The sequence below is a fragment of the Oryctolagus cuniculus genome, chromosome 16 (assembly GCF_051225735.1).
Source record: "Oryctolagus cuniculus isolate XC-2025 breed Fujian yellow rabbit chromosome 16, ASM5122573v1, whole genome shotgun sequence".
NCBI classification, from domain to species: Eukaryota; Metazoa; Chordata; class Mammalia; order Lagomorpha; family Leporidae; genus Oryctolagus; species Oryctolagus cuniculus.
Window position 1 is genome coordinate 84,831,095 of NC_142882.1, and position 20,540 is coordinate 84,851,634.

The 20,540-nt window shown below is 39.6% G+C and overlaps 1 protein-coding gene across 3 annotated transcripts in view; it reads left to right on the forward strand.

Annotated features, from left to right (window-relative positions):
- ELAPOR2 (endosome-lysosome associated apoptosis and autophagy regulator family member 2) overlaps positions 1–20,540 on the forward strand; it is a 201,163-nt gene that overhangs the window by 78,312 nt on the left and 102,311 nt on the right. The window lies entirely within an intron of this gene.

Here is a 20,540-nt window from a genome sequence, read left to right on the forward strand (position 1 = left end):
TGTTAATTCTAATGAATATAAGAAACCTTGTAAAAAACAGACATGTATCCTTGCTGTCTAGTGAATAAATATAGCCTTTGCAATGCCTGGTCCCCTCCTGTCTAAAGTCTTTAATAAGACTAAAGAAATGTTAAAAGAAGTATTTTTAAAAATCTGTTTTTTCTCTTATTTGAAACCAAGGGGGGAAGAATAGCAGAATTTCTCCTTAGTGGGCTTCTTTATTTAGTTAAAAACTGGTTTTTTTTTGGTAAACATACTTAAAATTTATCATCTTAGCCATTTATAGATTTATCATTTTGGCCATTTTTAAGTGTAAAATTTGGTGGCATCAAGTCCTTTCATATTGTTTCACTACCATCACCACAATCCAGCCACAAAACTCTTTCATGTTGCAATGAATTTTTTAAGACATAAAGATAACTTAATGTAATTTTGAAAGGTGGAGCCTGAAAAGATTGCAGAGTTGCTGAGTAGCATATTCAACAGCTTATCATTACACAAGATAAGTACACTATGAATTAACAGAAAAATATGTCATTAAATCTAATTTCCTTTACAACGTTTGCCTAATTTTTTTTAAGAAGATTCATTTATTTTACTTGAAAGTCACAGTTACACAGAGAAAGAAGGAGAGGCAAGGGAGAGAGAGGGAGAGAGGGACAGAGGAGGGAGAGGGGAAGGAAGGTCTTCCATCTGCTGGTTCACTCTCCAGATACTGGCAATGGCTGGAGCTTGCGCTGATCCTAAGCGAGGAGCCAGGAGCTTCCTCCAGGTCTCCCACACAAATGCAAGGGCCCAAGGACCTGGGCCATCTTCTGCTGCTTTCTCAGGCCATAGCAGAGAGCTAGATCAGAAGTGGAGCAGCCGGGTCTCAAACCTGTGCCCATATGGGATGCCGGCACTGCAGGCAGTGGCTTTACCTGCTATACCACAGTGCTGGCCCCATAACCTTTGCCTTTTAAACAATCCTTTAATTGGATGAATGTAGAGTCCTTCAGTGAAGTTGTCTAGGTGTGGCCTGAAGTCCCAAACTGGAAGAAAGCATCCCATATGGGTGCCAGTTTGAGACCTGGCTGCTCCTCTTCCAATCCAGCTCTCTGCTGTGGCCTGGGAAAGCAATGGAAGATGGCCTGAGTCCTTGAGTCCCTGCACCCACATGGGAGACCCGAAAGAAGCTTCTGGCTCCTGGCTTTGGATCAGCTCAGCTCTGGCTGTTGCGGTCATTTGGGGAGTGAACCAATGGAATGGAAGACCTCTCTCTCTCTGTCTCTACCTCTCTCTAACTCTGTCTTTCAAATAAAAAATAAAATAAAAATTTTTAACAAAAACATATTTTGGTTTCCCTGTAATGTTCCAAATGATATCCTTAAAAGCTTAGTTCTTTGGTTCCCAAATTGAAAAAGCAGGTAAGCAAATTATTAAAGAGATAGCTAAAACTGTTCAGAGACAGAGAGTATTATAAACTGAAGGCATTTTGGCATAAGTGACTGGTTTACTGTTGAAAGGGAAACTGTAGTAATTTTGGGACAAGTGTTAAGGGAAATGCCGGTACTTCTTCGTAAATTGTGTTGAACAATTACAGAGAGAACCTTAGAACTCCTGTAGGTAGAGGAAGCCTCGCAAGAATCTTGATAGACAGTGGCATCAGCGTGGAAGAAGATGGGTGCAGTGCAGGGATGTCCACAGTCACCTTTCAGTGAAGGATGGTTGTGCTTGAAATAAGACCACGTAGCGATACTTATGAAATAATAATTCCTACACATTTAGGGCCTGAGTAATACCTGTGTAGTCATTTGTAGATGATTGTAAATTTGCTTCAGTTACCTTTCTAGAAAATCTGTACATTATTTATGTATGCTTTCTGCCTAATTCCTTGGTTTCTTTGTAAACAATGCAACTCTGGCAGACTACTTAAGCTTTAAGATAGTATCACCACACCTAGATGGTGTGGTGGTGCTGGGTAGTTTTGGTTGTTGAGAGAGCTGAATATTCATTTAAAATGGGTAATAGTGCAGGGTTTGACATCATGGAACTTGGCAAACACTCTAAGTTAGGGTTCTTCCTCCTCTGGGAGTCAGATTTAAAATCACTACCAGCATGCCATTGATTACATTTATTGACCACAGATTCAGAATTAGTGACTGAATATTTTTCAATTTGAATTTTGCCATACACATTTTTTGCTCATTACATATTAAAATCTTTCATAGTTGAGTGTGACACTCCAGCAAGAACTTTTAAAAAAACTCTGAATAGCGATCAAGTCACTATTAGTTATTATTTGCTTTAAAAATGATACTTATTTTTAAAAGTGGTAATACTTATGTGATAGCTGGGAAATTTTTTTACCTTTACATTTTGTTAGAAGTCTGAATTTCCTGGCCGGCGCCACAGCTCACTAGGCTAATCCTCCACCTGTGGTGCTGGCACCCCGGGTTCTAGTCCCAGTTGCTCCTCTTCCAGTCCAGCTCTTTGCTGTGGCCTGGGAATGCAGTGAAGGATGGCCCAAGTCCTTGGGCCCTGCACCCACATGGGAGACCAGGAGGAAGCACCTGGCTCCTGGCTTCGGATTAGTGCAGTGTGCTAGCTGTAGTGGCCACTTGGGGGGTGAACCAACGGAAAAAGGAAGACCTTTCTCTCTGTTTCTCTCACTGACTAACTTGCCTGTCAAAAAAAAAAAAAAAAAAAAAAAAAAAAAAAGAAAAAGAAGTCTGAATTTCCAAGTGTTCTTGCATAGTATTTTTAGGTTTGGTCTGGACGTTGTTTACTCTAGCCCTAATTTTGCGACTGTTTCTTTGTTATAGATAAAGGCAAATTATTTTAACACTCACAAGTAAGTTCATAGATCTAATTAACTTAAATGCACAACTAAATTGTTAAACAGTGTTGCCTACCACATTACCAGTCACTAGTGTTTGGCTGCTGAAGGTAGTATAGTAATAACTGAGTATTTCTTCAGTGGCTAAGATTTTTGCTTGATAATAATAACTATCATTCTCAAACACGGATTATGTGCCAGATATCATGCTTAGAGCTCTTTGTCTTATCCCATTTTATCCTTATAATAACCTTCTCTGGTAGCTACCACAGGTTGAGTACCCCTTATCCAAAGTGCTTGGCATCAGAAGTGTTCCTGATCTTGGATTTTTGTGGATTTGGGAGAGTCTGCATACATAATATGATATCTTGAGGATGGCACCCAAGTCCAAACACAAAATTTATTTATGGTTGTATTCTGCACATAGCCTGGAGATAACTTTATACAATCTATTTAATAATTTGGTGCATGAACTGAATTGCATGGTGTGAAATTTTCTACTTGGGTCATGTCCGTGCTCAAAGAGTTCCAGACTTTGGAGCATTTGAGATTGGAGGTGCTTTCCTGTACTAATGATTGTTTTATTGATGAGAGAACTCAGACTCCAGGTCTGAAATCACTGACCTCTGCTTGTACAGCTGGACGTAGCAAGCCTGGGAGTTAAGTAGAGACACATCTGGTGCCGGAGCCTGTCCCTTTCCCTCAGGGTTCATCTGCCACATGAAGAGGGTAGCCAGGAGGAACTTCCCGGCCTCCATGTGGGGACATAGAGGGAGATCGGTGGACTCAGCAGTTGGCTCAGATAGAAAAAATAATTAAAATGGAACATGGCACCTTCAAAGTAAATGAGCATATTTAGGGCAACAGTGGTATGGGAAATGATTTCCAATACCCTGATGTCTCCCAGAATTTTACCTTGGTTGAAATTGCTGTAGATTCTTCCAAATGTAGTTCTCCTGTTTCTCAAGAAGAAGCTTGAGAGGGGGCTTTCCTAAGAAAAGGATTGCAGGAATGTTTGTGTAGTAGTTGCACATTGTTTTCAGAAAATTGATGAACAAGCTGTGTTATGTATGTGTTTACAAATATATAAAATCTGGCTGCAGGACTCCTCTGAGGGAGGAGGCTGCTCCACTTCTGATCCAGCTCTCTGCTATGGTCAGGGAAAGCAATGGAAGATGGCTCAAGTGCTTGGGCCCCTGCACCTGCATGAGAGGTCCAGAAGAAGCTCCTGGCTCCTGGCATCGGATCTTCCCAGCTCCGGCTGTTGCGGCCTTTTGAGGAGTGAACCAGTGGATGGAAGATTCTGCCTTTACCTCTCTCTAACTCTGCCTTTCAAATAAATAAATAAATCTTTTTTAAAAAAACCAAATAGACAGTAAAACAAAATAGAGACCCTAGAAGTATAAACTCACACATCTACAGCCAACTTCTTTTTGTTAACCCACAAAGGTGCCAAGCACGTGTGTTGGAAAAAAGATCGCCTTTTCACTAAATGTTGCTGGGAAAATTGGATGTCCACATTCAGAAGAATGAAACTAGGCTTCTATCTCTCACCATGTATAAACATCGACTCAAAATAGATTAAAGACCTGATGTTCTCTTTTATAGTCATTCATTCTCATTCTCTCTGTCTCTCCTGGGGCAGGGCAGGATTCTTTTGCTTTATACAAACCTTAGAAATAAAGGCCCGGTTGCCTCTGGGATGGAAGTAGGGAGAGAGTTCTTTTATAGATGTGCAAGTGAATCTAAAACACTGAGGGGAGATGCAGACTATATACCTTCTTGTCCCTGTACATTCTCATATTTCTTTTAGGAATATATATATATATATGTATGTATACATACACACACACACACACACACACATATATATATATATATTTTGCTGCTTACTCTCTTTTTTTAACTTTTATTTAGTAAATATAAATTTCCAAAGTACAGTTTATGGGTTACAATGGCTTCCCCCCCAATAACTTCCCTCCCACTCGCACCCCTCCCATCTCCCGCTCCCTCTCCCATTCCATTCACATCAAGATTCATTTTCAATTATCGTTATATACAGAAGATTGATTTAGTATATATTAAGTAAAGATGTCATCAGTTTGCACCCACACAGAAACACAAAGTGTAAAATACTGTTTCAGTACTAGTTATAGCATTACTTCACACTGGACAACACATTAAGGACAGATCCCACATGAAAAGTAAGTACACAGTGACTCCTGTTGTTGACTTAACAATTTGACACTCTTGTTTATGGCGTCAGTAATCTCCCTAGGTGCTAGTCATGAGTTGCCAAGGCTATGGAAGCCTTTTGAGTTTGCCAACTTCGATCTTATTCCGACAGGGTCATAGTCAAAGTGGAAGTTCTCTCCTCCCTTCAGAGAAAGGTACCTCCTTCTTTGATGGCCCTGTTCTTTCCACTGGGATCTCACTCGCAGAGATCTTCCATTTAGGTCTTCTTCTTCTTTTTTTTTTTCTTTCAGAGTGCCTTGGCTTTCCATGCCTGAAATACTCTCATGGGCTCTTCAGCCAGATCCGTATTCCTTAAGGGTTGATTCTGAGGCCAGAGTGCTATTTAGGACATCTGCCATTCTATAAGTCTGCTGTGTATCCCTTTTCCCATGTTGGGTCGTTCTGTCCCTTTTTGATTCTATCAGCTAGTATTAGCAGACACTAATCTTGTTTGTGTGATCCCTTTGACTCTTAGACCTATCAGTGTGATCAGTTGTGAACTGAAATTGATCACTTGGACTAGTGAGATGGCATTGGTACATGCCACCTTGATGGGATTGTATTGGAATCCCCTGGTATGTTTCTAACTCTACCATTTGAGGCAAGTCCGATTGTTGCTGCTTACTCTCTAAAATATTTCCAAGTCCATGACTTCAAGTACAACCTTAACAAATTTTTTAAAAAAAGATTTATTCATATATTTGAAAGAGTTGCACAAAAAAGGGGAGAGAGAGAGAGAGAAAGAGAAAGAGAGAGAAAGAGAAAGAGAAAAAATCTTCCATCTGCTGGTTCATTCCCTAAGTGGCCAAAATGGCCGGAGCTGTGCCAATCTGAAGCCAGGACCAGGAGCTTCCTCTGGGTCTCCCATGTGGGTGCAGGGGCCCAAGGACTTGGACCATGCTCTGCTGCTTTCCCAGGCCAGAGTAGAGAGCTGGATCAGAAGTGGAGCAGCCAGGACTTGAACTGGTGCCCCTATGGGATGCCAGCACTGCAGGCAGCAGCTTTACCCGCTGTACCACAGCACTGGCTACAACACATCATTTTCAAAATGAAGATCATTATTTAAGATAATTCCACTTGGTATGTAAGCATCTTGGGACTTTGTTTAATCTCATTCTTTTGTATTTATAATATGTAAATCAATATAGATGAAGTAATTAATATGACAGTACTTCCAAAAGTTCATTTAAAATGCCTGTTATGAAAAAACTATGCATGGATTTCAAATTTTTTGCATTGAAATAAAACTATATTTCTATGTGAACTTTTTGAGGTGATCTCATATATATGATCAACATATATGTAATTGTACATAGTTGTGTGTCTATATGTACACATTTATATACATAATGTGTGTAGTATGTGTATATACAATATACTTTTATATTTCTCACATAGGGTCTAGTGAATGTTGACTTTAACTAGACATAACTTTTACATGTGTATACTTATGAGGACTTCAAGAAGATCATGGATACTGTGTTATTGGGTAGGCATTGTGGTATAGCATGTTAAGCTGCTGCTTAAGCTTCCTGCATCCCATATTGATGTACTTGGGATAGATCCTCACCTCTACCTCCCATCCAGCTTCCTGCCAATGTGCACCCTGGGATGCAGCAGGTAATGGCTGAAGTATTTGGGTTCCTGCCACCCAGGTGGGATGGAGAGCTTGATGGAATTTCTGGCTTCTGGCTTTGTCCTGGTCCATCCCTAACTTTTGGGGGCATTTGTGGAATGAAATAGCAGGTGGAAGATCTCTCTCAGTCTCCTTTCTCACTGTGTATATGTGTGTGTGTGTGTGTGTGAGTGTGTGTGTGTGCTGCCTTTCAAATACATATGAATAAACTTAAAATATGCATTATCTTTTTTTTTTGACAGGCAGAGTTAGAGAGAGAGACAGAGAGAGAGACAGAGAGGCAGGCAGAGAGAAAGGTCTTCCTTCCATTGGTTCACCCCCCAAAATGGCCGCTACAGCCAGAGCTATGCTGATCCAAAGCCAGGAGCCGGGTGCTTCCTCCTGGTCTCCCATGCGGGTGCAGGGCCCAAGCACTTGGACCATCCTCCACTGCCTTCCCGGGCCACAGCAGAGAGCTAGACTGGAAGAGGAGCAACCGGGACAGAACCGGCGCCCCGACTGGGATTAGAATCCGGAGTGCCAGCTCTGCAGGCGGAGGATTAGCCTAATGAGCCATGGTGCCGGCCTGTATTATCTTTTGACTTAATTTTCTCACCAATTTTTGAAGCCTCCTTGTACATACATTTATATTCTAATATTTGAATGATTGATTGTAAATTTCTAGTTACTTGGTTTCCTTGCTGTGTTCAGATTAGTAAAAAAAAAAAAATACCCTTGAAAATAGATTTTTTTCTGTTTCTCCCAATTCTATTGTTATAAGCCATATTTAATAGACCATAACAAAGTTATATCAGACAAAACAGACTTTGTCAAAAGTTGTCACAAGGTACAAGGATCATTATGAAATATTTGACCAGGCCAGTTTAACATGAAGACAGAACAATTATAAATGCACCTAACCTGAGAGCACTGCAAATAACGCAAACGTGGACAGGTCTGAAGGGAGAAGTAGCCAGCAGGATGCAGTATCAGGACTGCCCACAGTGAAGGACAGATCATCCAGACACAAAGTCAGTAAAGAACAGCAGATTTGAACAGCCTTGTGGACCAAATGGACCCAACAGACAAACAGGACATTCCAGCCAACAGAAAGAGAATGCACTTTCTTCCCAAGTACACACAGGTATCTCTGGGGGTAGATCACAGGCTCAGTCAGAAAACAAGTCTTAACAAAGTTAAGAAGATGGAAATCATTCCCAGTGTCTTTTCTGACCTTCAGCGGAGTGAAACTAGGCATCGATCACATAAGGAAGGAGACGCTTGCACTGAGACCGTCTGTGATGCTCTGAGACGCCGGTCACCCACCAGGAGCAGACCCCTGATGTCCTGGCCACTGGAGCAGGTGCTGTGTAGGAGTCACATTGAACCTCCCTTATAGTAGGGCCCTCAGGCCCCTTCGTGTTCAGCATTGGGCTTTCCTTGATGAAATGGCTCACTTTGACCCAGAGAGAATTCCCAAGACTGTTATGCGTGGGAAAGGAGCGGGGGCCTTTGACGACTTTGAGGCCAGTTGTGAAGTCAGTCACCAGTATGCCAAAGCAAAGGCGTGTGAGCGTGTTTGGAAAAGACTCCCATTTGCATTGCAGTTCAATATTCCACTGTTGCTGGTTTGGGCTCTGCTGGATTTGGGTAACAGTTTACCCAGAAGATAATGGCTGGGATCTTTGAAGTAACACTGCCACGCTCTTCCTCAGGGATGCAGATTTGTTCTGTCCTTAGTCCATAGCCAAAAAAAGATACCCTCAAATACACCCGGAGGGTCTGGACAGAGTCTGGGGCTTCGGAGACTCTGTCCTGAGTCTCTGCTTCTAGTTTCTCGTATTCAGTCAACATTAGCACGTGAATAGCAAGGGATTGCACACTGGCAAGCTGGATAACACAAATGGAGATGTAGTGTACTGAAAATTGTGTTCCTAAGACCGACTAGGGCGTCAAAACCCTTTCAGCCGAATATGTAGCAAGACTTTCCCAGGAAGGTCCTGGCTTTGGCCTCCAGAATCTTACTAGTGTAACTCCTCCTCCTGGACTTTCTGTCCAGGTCATGACATTTCTGTTTAATCTGTTTTATGTCACCAGGGTTTGACCTTACAAGGACTGCCCTGTTATCCTAGTGGTGAATTCCTTTACTGAGGTTGAACGAAGGCCTTTGACCTACGTAACAAAGCACTCAGCAAAATACTTCAGGGCCACCTATTTGCCAACCCCCACACTCACCTCCACTGCTGGGAGCCAGCTATCTTCTGATACCTGTGAATCGTCTGTCCCATGCTCAAGTGGTCAGCTGACAGTGTGACAGCCCCACGTTGGGGCAAGACAGCAAGGTGGTGCATCCAGTCTCTGTGCCCTAACAGGCTTGGTGCTCCAGCACAACAGTGTTCTGCCCTGGAACGCGGATGTTCTGTGAATGTACAAAGCTTCCCCTGTGCTGATGATGACAGCGTCACTCAGCTTGGATGTTCTGCGTGAACGTTTGGGACAGAGAGCTTGAGGAAATGCATGCTGTATACACTTCGCTGGGTGTCTGAAAGATGTACAACTTTTCATGCAGCAGAAAGTGCTCACCATGTCTCCTGGTGCTTGTCCCGGATATGGTACCAGCATCAAGGCTCCTTTTGAAATCCGGTGTTGAGAAGCCCACACGATGCACACCTGCGTGCAGCCCTAGTCTCATCTGACTGCAAGAGTGATATCTAATCTGTGGGGCTAGGAGCACCAGTCCTTTGCCAGGGAGCCCTCTGGCTAGGAAGCAAAGTGTGATGTTCACACAAATAACTCACTCATGGCTGGGTGGGCAAGCACAAGTTAGTGTCTTTTAAGGGATAATCCAGGTTTATCTAGCACATAATTTAACAATGACTTTTAGTGTTCTTTCTCAAAGAGAAAATGAGGGTTAATGTTAACAGTAATTAAAAAAAAATGTGTTTGTTTTGGACATATAGTTGGTTCATTTAGAATGACCAAAAACAAAGTTTCTATTCAAATATTTGATGAGAAAAAGATCTTAGTGGAATTAGTAGGTATATATATTATCCCATGACCTATTATGTAAAAATATGGCTGAATTATAAATGAAGAAAATACAAAGATGATCCACTGTGAAATTTTTGTTTTTCTAAGGTCTTTATAGAAAAAAAACCATTTAATGCTTTAGTGTCCTTAGAAAATAACTTTAGCACCATCATGGCTTAATGTTTATTCCTATTTGTAATTGATCTCATTGATTTTTTCTTCACTTGGGATGAAATTTATGTTAATATAGCATTGATTTCTTTTTTTAGAAACCTTTTATTTAATGAATATAAATTTCATAAGTATATCTTCAGAAATATAGTGATTCTTCCCACCATACCCGCCCTCCCACCCCAACTCCCTCCCCACTTCCTCCTCCCTCTCCCATTCCCAGTCCAATTCTCCATTAAGATACATTTTAATTTAACTTTAAACACAGAAAACCAACTCTATACTAAGTAAAGATTTCAACAATTTGCACACACACACAAAACTGAGAATAAGTTTTATAGTTATAATACAACTCATTGAGAACAGAGGTCCTGCATGGGAAGTAAGTACACAGTCTATCCATCCGTGTTTGTACCATAACCAGGCTGCTTTGATTACAACTGCCTTGTATATATCTTGAAATCTGGTATTGTGAAGCCTCCAGCTTTGTTTTTGTGGCATAAGATTGCTTTAGCTATTTAGGATCTCCTGTATTTACAAATGAATTTCAGAATCATTTTTTTTCTAGATCTGAAAAGAACGTCTTTGGTATTTTGATTGGTATTGCATTAAATCTGTAAATTGCTCTCGGAAGAATGGACATTTTGATGATAATGATTCTTCAAATCCATGAACATGGAAGTTTTTTCCATTTTTTGGGGGTATCTTCTATTTATTTCTTTAATGTTTTGTAATTCTCATCATAGAGATCTTTGACTTCCTTGGTTAAATTTATTCCAAGGTATTTGATTTTTTTTTGTAGCTATTGTGAATGGGATTGATCTTAGAAATTCTTTTTCAGCTGTGGCATTGTCTGTGTATACAAGTGCTGTTATTTTTGTGTACTGACTTTATATCCTGCCACTTTGCCAACCTCATTTCTATGAGTTCCAATAGTCTCTTGGTGGAGTCTTTTGGTCCCCTATTTATAGAATCATGTCATCTGCAAATAGGGATAGTTTGACTTCCTCATTCCCAATTTGAATACCTTTGATTTCTTTTTCTTTTCTTTTCTTTTCTTTTTTTTTTGTCTGATGGCTCTGGCTAAAACTTCTTAACTATATTGAATAGCAGTGATGAGAGTGGGCGTCCTTGTCTGGTTTCAGATCTCAGTGGGAATGTTTCCAACTTTGCCCCATTCAGTAGGACACTGGCCATGGGTTTGCCATAAATTACCTTGATTGTGTTGAGGAATGTTTCTTCTATACCCAATATGCTTAGCGTTTTCATCATGAAAGGGTGTTGTATTTTATTGAATGCTTTCTCTGCATTTGTTGAGATAATCATATGGTTTTTTTCCTTCAGTTTGTTGATGTGATGTTTCACATTAATTGATTTATGAATGTTGAACCATCCCCGCATACCAGGGATAAATCCAACTTGGTCCAGGTGGATGATCTTTCTGATGTGTTGTTGAATTTGATTGGTCAGAATTATGTTGAGGCGAGTGCTCCAAGGGGAGTGCATGCCACACAGACAACAGCGGGGAGACTTGGGACGCTCCACACATCGGCGCTGGAAGGGGAGGTGAGCTCAATAACCCGAGACATTGGTGGGGAAACGGGGGTCAGAATCTAGAGGGGGGCCGGAAAGTGCAGCAAACTCACTACCGGAAAGAAGGAAAAAAAAAAGCTTCGGGGTTTCTCTTCCCCCTAACCTTGCAAAGGTTACAAGGCTGCAAGGCTAGAATTCCCAAGAGACAAAGAGCAGGCCTGCGCTCTGGATTTACATATCAATGGGGGAGAGCTAAGCAACTGAGTCACTACAATTCAGTAGCCTAGGCAACCCAGTGGGAGTCCAGAGGAGCCAAAGACTGGAAGCTAAATACCATCAATTCTGCACAGCCTTGCCCTGCGGTGTTACTTACCCCCTGAATAAATAAAATAAATAAATAAATAAAAAGAGAGAGATTTACCACGCATAACCTGAGGGTGTCACCTTTGCACACCCTTAACCTGGAAGAACCAGGCAGAGCTCTCAGGCCGCACCCATCTCAAGCCTCCAAGGCTCCTCCAACAGCAGGCAGTCCACTTAACACGGACACAGTATAAATAAAAAAAAAAAAAAGAAAGAAAAAAAAAAAACGCACAGTGACGCAAGAAGAATTAACTATGCCGAGTAACAAACACAGAAATAGAGGGAGCAAGATCAACGATGACACTATGATGCCTCCAAATAAGCAAAACACCCCAAGCCAAGAGTATGAAGATGATGAGATAGAAGAAATGCAAGATACGGATTTCAAAAAATTTATGATAAGAACATTTAGAAGTTTTCAAAAGCAAATCCTTGAACTACAGAAATCCTTAATGGACAAGATTGAAAATCTCTCTCGTGAAAACGAAATTTTAAGGAAGAGTCAAAATGAAACTCAGAAACTAGTAGAACAGGAAAGTGTTATAGTGAAGAGAAATCAAAATGAAATGAAGAGCTCAATAGATCAAATGACAAACACATTAGAAAGCCTTAAAAACAGAATGGGTGAAGCAGAAGAGAGAATATCGGACTTAGAAGATAGAGCACAGGAAAACATACAGTCAAACCAAAGAAAAGAAGAGGAAATTAGAAACCTAAAAAATATTGTTGGGAATCTACAGGATACTATCAAAAAAACCAACATTCGAATTCTAGGAGTTCCTGAAGGCATGGAGAGAGAGAAAGGATTGGAAGGCCTTTTTAGTGAGATACTAGCAGAGAACTTTCCAGGTTTGGAGAAGGACAGAGATATCCTAGTACAGGAAGCTCATAGAACCCCCAATAAACATGACCAAAAGAGATCCTCACCACGACACGTGGTAATTAAACTTACCACAGTGAAACATAAAGAAAAGATCCTAAAATGTGCAAGAGAGAAACGTCAGATTACTCTCAGAGGATCTCCAATCAGACTCACAGCTGACTTCTCATCAGAAACCCTACAAGCTAGGAGGGAATGGCGAGACATAGCACAGGTGCTAAGAGAGAAAAATTGCCAGCCCAGAATATTATATCCTGCCAAGCTCTCATTTGTGAATGAAGGTGAAATAAAGACCTTTCATAGCAAACAGAAATTGAAAGACTTTGTGGCCACTCGTCCGGCCCTGCAAAAGATACTTAAAGATGTGCTACACTCAGAAACACAGAAACACGGCCATCAATATGAAAGAAGGGAAAGGAAGAACACCTACCAGTGAAAGAGCATGGGAAGCTCAAAGCATATACTAGAAAATATTTCCGGGAAAATGGCAGGGCAAAGTCACTACGTATCAATAGTCACATTGAACATTAATGGTCTGAATTCTTCAGTTAAAAGACACCGTTTAGCTGACTGGCTCACAGAACACAACCCAACTATTTGTTGCCTACAAGAAACACATCTCTCTAACAAAGAGGCATGCAGACTGAAAGTGAAAGGTTGGAAAAAGATATTCCATGCCAACAGAAACCAAAAAAAAGCAGGTGTAGCCATATTAATATCAGACAAAATAAACTTTAATACAAAAACTGTTAAGAGAGACAAAGAGGGACACTATATAATGATTAAGGGTTCAATTCAACAGGAAGATGTAACTATTATAAATGTATATGCACCTAATTACAGGGCACCGGTCTATTTAAAAGATATGTTAAGGGACTTAAAGGGAGATTTAGATTCCAATACAATAGTACTGGGGGACTTCAATACTCCACTCTCAGAAATAGACAGATCATCCGGACAGAAGATCAACAAGGAAACAGCAGATTTAAATGACACTATAGCCCAAATGGATCTAACAGATATATACAGAACTTTCAACCCTACATCTACAGACTTCACATTCTTCTCAGCAGCGCATGGAACCTTCTCTAGGATTGACCACATACTAGGCCATAAAGCAAGTCTCAGCAAATTTAAAAGAATTAGAATCATACCATGCAGCTTCTCAGACCACAGCGGGATGAAGCTGGAAATTAGCAACTCAGGAAACCCCAGAAAGTATGCAAACACATGGAGACTGAACAACATGCTCCTGAATGAACACTGGGTCATTCAAGAAATCAAAAGAGAAATCAAAAACTTTCTGGAAGTAAATGAAGACAACAACACAACATATCAAAACTTATGGGATACAGCAAAAGCAGTATTGAGAGGCAAATTTATAGCAATAGGTGCCTATACCAAGAAATTGGAAAGGTACCAAATAAATGAGCTTTCAGCGCACCTCAAGGACCTAGAAAAACTGCAGCAAACCAAACCCAAATCTAGTAGGAGAAGAGAAATAATTAAAACCAGAGAAGAAATTAATAGGATTGAATCCAAAAAAAATTACAAAAAATCAGCCAAGCGAGAAGCTGGTTTTTTGAAAAAATAAACAAAATTGACACCCCATTGGCCCAACTAACTAAAAAAAGAAGAGAAAAGACCCAAATCAATAAAATCAGAGATGAAAAAGGAAACGTAACAACAGACACTACAGAAATAAAAAGAATCATCAGAAATTACTACAAGGACCTGTACGCCAGCAAACAGGAAAACCTATCAGAAATGGATAGATTCCTGGACACATGCAACCTACCTAAATTGAACCATGAAGACATCGAAAACCTAAATAGACCCATAACTGAAACAGAAATTGAAACAGTAATAAAGGCCCTCCCAACAAAGAAAAGCCCAGGACCAGATGGATTCACCGCTGAATTCTACCAGACATTTAAAGAAGAACTAATCCCATTTCTTCTCAAACTATTCAGAACAATCGAAAAAGAGGGAATCCTCCCAAATTCTTTCTATGAAGCCAGCATCACCTTAATCCCTAAGCCAGAGAAAGATGCAGCACTGAAAGAAAATTACAGACCAATATCCCTGATGAACATAGACGCAAAAATCCTCAATAAAATTCTGGCCAATAGAATACAACAACACATCAGGAAAATCATCCACCCAGACCAAGTGGGATTCATCCCTGGTATGCAGGGATGGTTCAACATTCGCAAATCAATCAATGTGATTCACCACATTAACAGACTGCAGAAGAAAAACCATATGATTATCTCAATTGATGCAGAGAAAGCATTTGATAAAATTCAACACCCTTTCATGATGAAAACTCTAAGCAAATTGGGTATAGAAGGAACATTCCTCAATATAATCAAAGCAATTTATAAAAAACCCACAGCCAGCATCCTATTGAATGGGGAAAAGTTGGAAGCATTTCCACTGAAATCTGGCACCAGGCAGGGATGCCCACTCTCACCACTGCTATTTAACATAGTTCTGGAAGTTTTAGCCAGAGCCATCAGACAAGAAAAAGAAATCAAAGGAATACAAATCAAGAAGGAAGAAGTCAAACTATCCCTCTTTGCAGACGATATGATTCTGTACTTAGAGGATCCAAAGAACTCTACTAAGAGACTATTGGAACTCATAGAGGAGTTTGGCAAAGTGGCAGGATATAAAATCAATGCACAAAAATCAACAGCCTTTGTATACACAAGCAATGCCATGACTGAGAAAGAGCTGCTAAGGTCAATCCCATTCACAATAGCTACAAAAACAATCAAATACCTTGGAATAAACTTAACCAAGGACGTTAAAGATCTCTACGATGAAAATTACAAAACCTTAAAGAAAGAAATAGAAGAGGATACCAAAAAATGGAAAAATCTTCCATGCTCATGGATTGGAAGAATCAACATCATCAAAATGTCCATTCTCCCAAAAGCAATTTATAGATTCAATGCAATCCCAATCAAGATACCAAAGACATTCTTCGCAGATCTAGAAAAAATGATGCTGAAATTCATATGGAGGCACAAGAGACCTCGAATAGCTAAAGCAATCTTGTACAACAAAAACAAAGCCGGAGGCATCACAATACCAGACTTCAGGACATACTACAGGGCAGTTGTAATCAAAACAGCATGGTACTGGTACAGAAACAGATGGATAGACCAATGGAACAGAATTGAAACACCAGAAATCAACCCAAACATCTACAGCCAACTTATATTTGATCAAGGATCTAAAACTAATTCCTGGAGCAAGGACAGTCTATTCAATAAATGGTGCTGGGAAAACTGGATTTCCACGTGCAGAATCATGAAGCAAGACCCCTACCTTACACCTTACACAAAAATCCACTCAACGTGGATTAAAGACCTAAATCTTCGTCCTGACACCATTAAGTTATTAGAGAACATTGGAGAAACCCTTCAAGATATTGGCACAGGCAAAGAATTTCTGGAAAAGACCCGGGAGGCACAGACAGTCAAAGCCAAAATCAACTATTGGGATTGCATCAAATTGAGAAGTTTCTGTACTGCAAAAGAAACAGTCAGGAGAGTGAAGAGACAACCGACAGAATGGGAAAAAATATTTGCAAACTATGCAACAGATAAAGGGTTAATAACCAGAATCTACAAAGAGATCAAGAAACTCCACAAAAACAAAACCAACAACCCACTTAAGAGATGGGCCAAGGACTTCAATAGACATTTTTCAAAAGAGGAAATCCAAATGGCCAACAGGCACATGAAAAAATGTTCAAGGTCACTAGCAATCAGGGAAATGCAAATCAAAACCACAATGAGGTTTCACCTCACCCCGGTTAGAATGGCTCACATACAGAAATCTACCAACAACAGATGCTGGCGAGGATGTGGGGAAAAAGGGACACTAACCCACTGTTGGTGGGAATGCAAACTGGTCAAGCCACTATGGAAGTCAGTCTGGAGATTCCTCAGAAACCTGAATATAACCCTACCATTCGACCCAGCCATCCCACTCCTTGGAATTTACCCAAAGGAGTTTAAATTGATAAACAAAAAAGCGGTCTGCACCCTAATGTTTATTGCAGCACAATTCACAATAGCCAAGACCTGGAACCAACCTAAATGCCCATCAACGGTAGACTGGATAAAGAAATTATGGGATATGTATTCTTTAGAGTACTATACCGCAGTAAGAAACAACGAAATCCAGTCATTTGCAACAAAATGGAGGAATCTGGAACACATCATGCTGAGTGAAGTAAGCCAGTCCCAAAGGGACAAATACCATATGTTCTCCCTGATCGGTGACAACTGACTCAACACCAAAAAGGAAACCTCCTGAAGTGAAATGGACACTATGAGAAATGGTGACTTGATCAGCATAGCTCTGACTGCTAATGGACAACTTAATACATTATCCCTCATAGTATTTTTTTTTGTCTGTTCTACTTAATATGACTGGTTTAATTCTGTAATTATCACACAGTTATTCTTAAGTGTTGAAAATTAACTGAAATGTGATCCCTGTTAAACATAAGAGTGGGAATAAGAGAGGGAAGAGATGTATAATTTGGGGCATGCTCGGGCTGACTTGCCCCAATTGGTAGAGTTGGAAACATACCAGGGGATTCCAATTCAATCCCATCAAGGTGGCATGTGCCAATGCCATGTCACTACTCCAAGTGATCAATTTCAGTTCACAATTGATCATAATGAAAGGACTAAGAGTCAAAGGGAGCACATAAACAAGTCTAGTATCTGCTAACACCAACCGATAGAATAAATAAAGGGGAGAGTGATCCAACATGGGAAGTGAGATACTCAGCAGACTCATAGAATGGCGGATGTCCTAAATAGCACTCTGGCCTCAGAATCAGCCCTAAAGGCACTCGGATCTGGCTGAAAAGCCCATGAGAGTATTTCAGGCATGGAAAGCCAAGACACTCTGGCAAAAAGATCTCTGTGAGTGAGATCCCAGTGGAAAGAACAGGCCTTCAAAGAGGGAGGTGCCTTTCTCTGAAGGGAGGAGAGAACCTCCACTTTGACTATGACCGTGTCTAAACAAGATAAGAGTCGGAGAACTCAAGGGGCTTCCATAGCCTTGGAAACTCATAACTGGTGCATAGGGAGATTACTGATGCCATAAACAGGAGTGTCAATTGGTAAAGTCAACAACAGGAGTCACTGTGCACTTACTCCTCATGTAGGATCTCGGTCCTTAACGTGCTGTACACTGAGGCTTAATGCTATAACGAGTACTCAAACAGTATATTTCACTTTGTGTTTCTATGGGGGTGCAAACGACTGAAATCTTTACTTAATGTATACTAAACTGATCTTCTGTAAAAAAAAAAAAAAAAAAAAAAAGAAAGAAATTTTCAATTCCCAACTTGACTCTCACTGGGATTAAACATGACAATAGGTCTGATCTGATTTCATCATCATTTAAAAAAAATCATCTATTATTTTTCACTTTATGTTTCTGTGTGGGAGCAAACTGTTGAAATACTTACTTAAGGTATACTAAGCTGATCTTCTGTATATTAAGATAATCGGAAATGAATCTTGATGTGAATGGAAGGGGAGAGGGAGTGGGAAAGGGGAGGGTTGTTGGTGGGAGGGACGGTATGGGGGGGGAAGCCATTGTAACCCATGAGTCGTACTTTGGAAATTTATATTCATTAAATAAAAGATAAAAAAAAAAAGAATTATGTTGAGGCTTTTTGCATCTATATTCATCAGGGAAAATGATCTGTAGTTCTCCTTCTCTGTTGCATCTTGTTTCCAGGTTTAGGAATTAAGGTGATGCTCGCTTCATAGAAAGAATTTGGAAGGATTCCCTCTCTTTCAATTGTTTTGAATAACTTGAGAAGAATTGGAGTTAGTTCTTCTTTAAATGTCTGGTAGAATTCAGAAGTAAAGCCATCTGGTCCTGGGCTTTTCTTTGTCGGGAGGATCTTTATTACTGATTGAGTTTCTGTCTTGGTAATGGGTCTGTTTAGGTTTTCTGTGTCTTCACGGTTCAGTTTAGGTAGATTGTATGTGCCCAGGAATCTATGCATTTCCTCTCTGTTTCCCAGTTTGTTGGCATACAGCTCTTTGTAGTAATTTCTGATGACTCTCTATTTCTGTGGTGTCTTGTTATATTCCCTTTTTCATTTCTAATTTTATTGATTTGGGTCTTCTCTCTCCTTTTTATTGATTAGTTGCACGAATGGTATGTCAATTTTGTTGACTTTTTTTAAAAAAAAGCTCTTTGTTTTGCTGATCGTTTGTATTTTTTTATTTCAATTTTGTTGCTTTCTTCTCTAATTTTAATTATTTCTTTTCTCCTACTAGTTTTGGGTTTGGTTTATTGTTGTTTTTCTAGATCCCTTTAGTACATTGATAGTTCTTTATTTGGTGTCTTAACAATTTCTTGACTTAGGCACAAATTGCTATAAACTTTCCTGTTAACACTGCTTTTGCTATATCCCATAAGTTTTGATTTGATATGTTGTCATCTTCATTTGTTTCCAGGAAGTTTTTGATTTCTCTTTTGATTTCTTCTGTGACCCACTGTTCATTCAGGAGCATGTTGTACAGTCCCCATGTGTTTCCATATGTTCTAGAGATTTCCAAGTTGCTAATTTTCAGTTTCATTGCATGGTGGTCTGTGAGGATGCATGGTATGATTTTGATTTTTTTGAAATTGCTGGGACTTGCTTTATGCCCTAGCTATAGCATTAATTTCAGAACAGATTTATGTTTAATCACAGTTACAGTGAAGTAATCTGTACACAAAATAAAAAATAACAAAAGGAAAATGGGAAAAAAAACAAAGATCCATGGAAATTAAACTATACATTCCTGAACAACTAGTGAGTCAAAGAAACAGAAATTAGAAATTATCTTGAGACAAAAATGGATAGACAATATCTCTAAATTAATGGGATCAGCAAAGGTAGTACAAATTAGGAAGTTTATAGTGATAAAAATCTGTTAAAAAAAGAAAAACTGTCAAATAAATAGCCTAAAAATACACACAGAGGAACTAGAAAAAGGATGAACTGCTAAGCACAAAGCTGTCAGAAGAAAGAAAATAATAAATATTGGAGCAAAATAGAGCAAACAATTCAATAGCATCTTAAAAAAATCATATATCATAAGCAAATAGAATTTATCCCAGGATCCAAGTACAGTTTATTATATGCCACTCAGTCAGTGTGATATACCACATTAACATAAAGAGGAATGAAAATCCCATGTCTTCTCAGCAGATGCAGAAAAGGTATTTTGTAAAATTGAGCACTGTTTCATGCAACAAGCTCTCAACAGTCAGGTATAGAAGAAATGTACCGTAGCACAATACAGGTCAAGTTTGACAAGCCTACAGCTAACAATATACTCAGTGGTTAAACAAACAAACCTGAAAACTTTCCTCTTAATTCTGTGATGGGGAAAGGATGCCCACTGTTGTCACTTCAAGTCAACATTGTAATCAAATTCCTATCTAGAGCAATGCGAGAAAATGAAATAAAAGACATCTAAAACAGAAAGAAGTAAAATGACACAGGAGGAATTAGTGATAAGTAGTTGAGGTGACATATGTGTTAATTAACTTACTACACCATATACATATATTCTAGTGTCCCTTTGTTCCTCTTAAAATGTACAATTATAATTTGTCAATATATAATAAAAATTTGAAAGAGAAAAAATAAACATACATAACTCAGTAACATAGTAAGTTTTCATGTTATGTACACTATGGTCTAACTAATTTCATATAATTTTAGACAAGCTTTAGTTGTTACTGTACAGGTGTCCAGTTGAAGACTTCTGACAGCTGGTGGTCAGGTGTGGTATACACCTGAGCCTAAAACTCAATTCTGCAACTGGCTTGTTTGTCCTTGAGCAGTA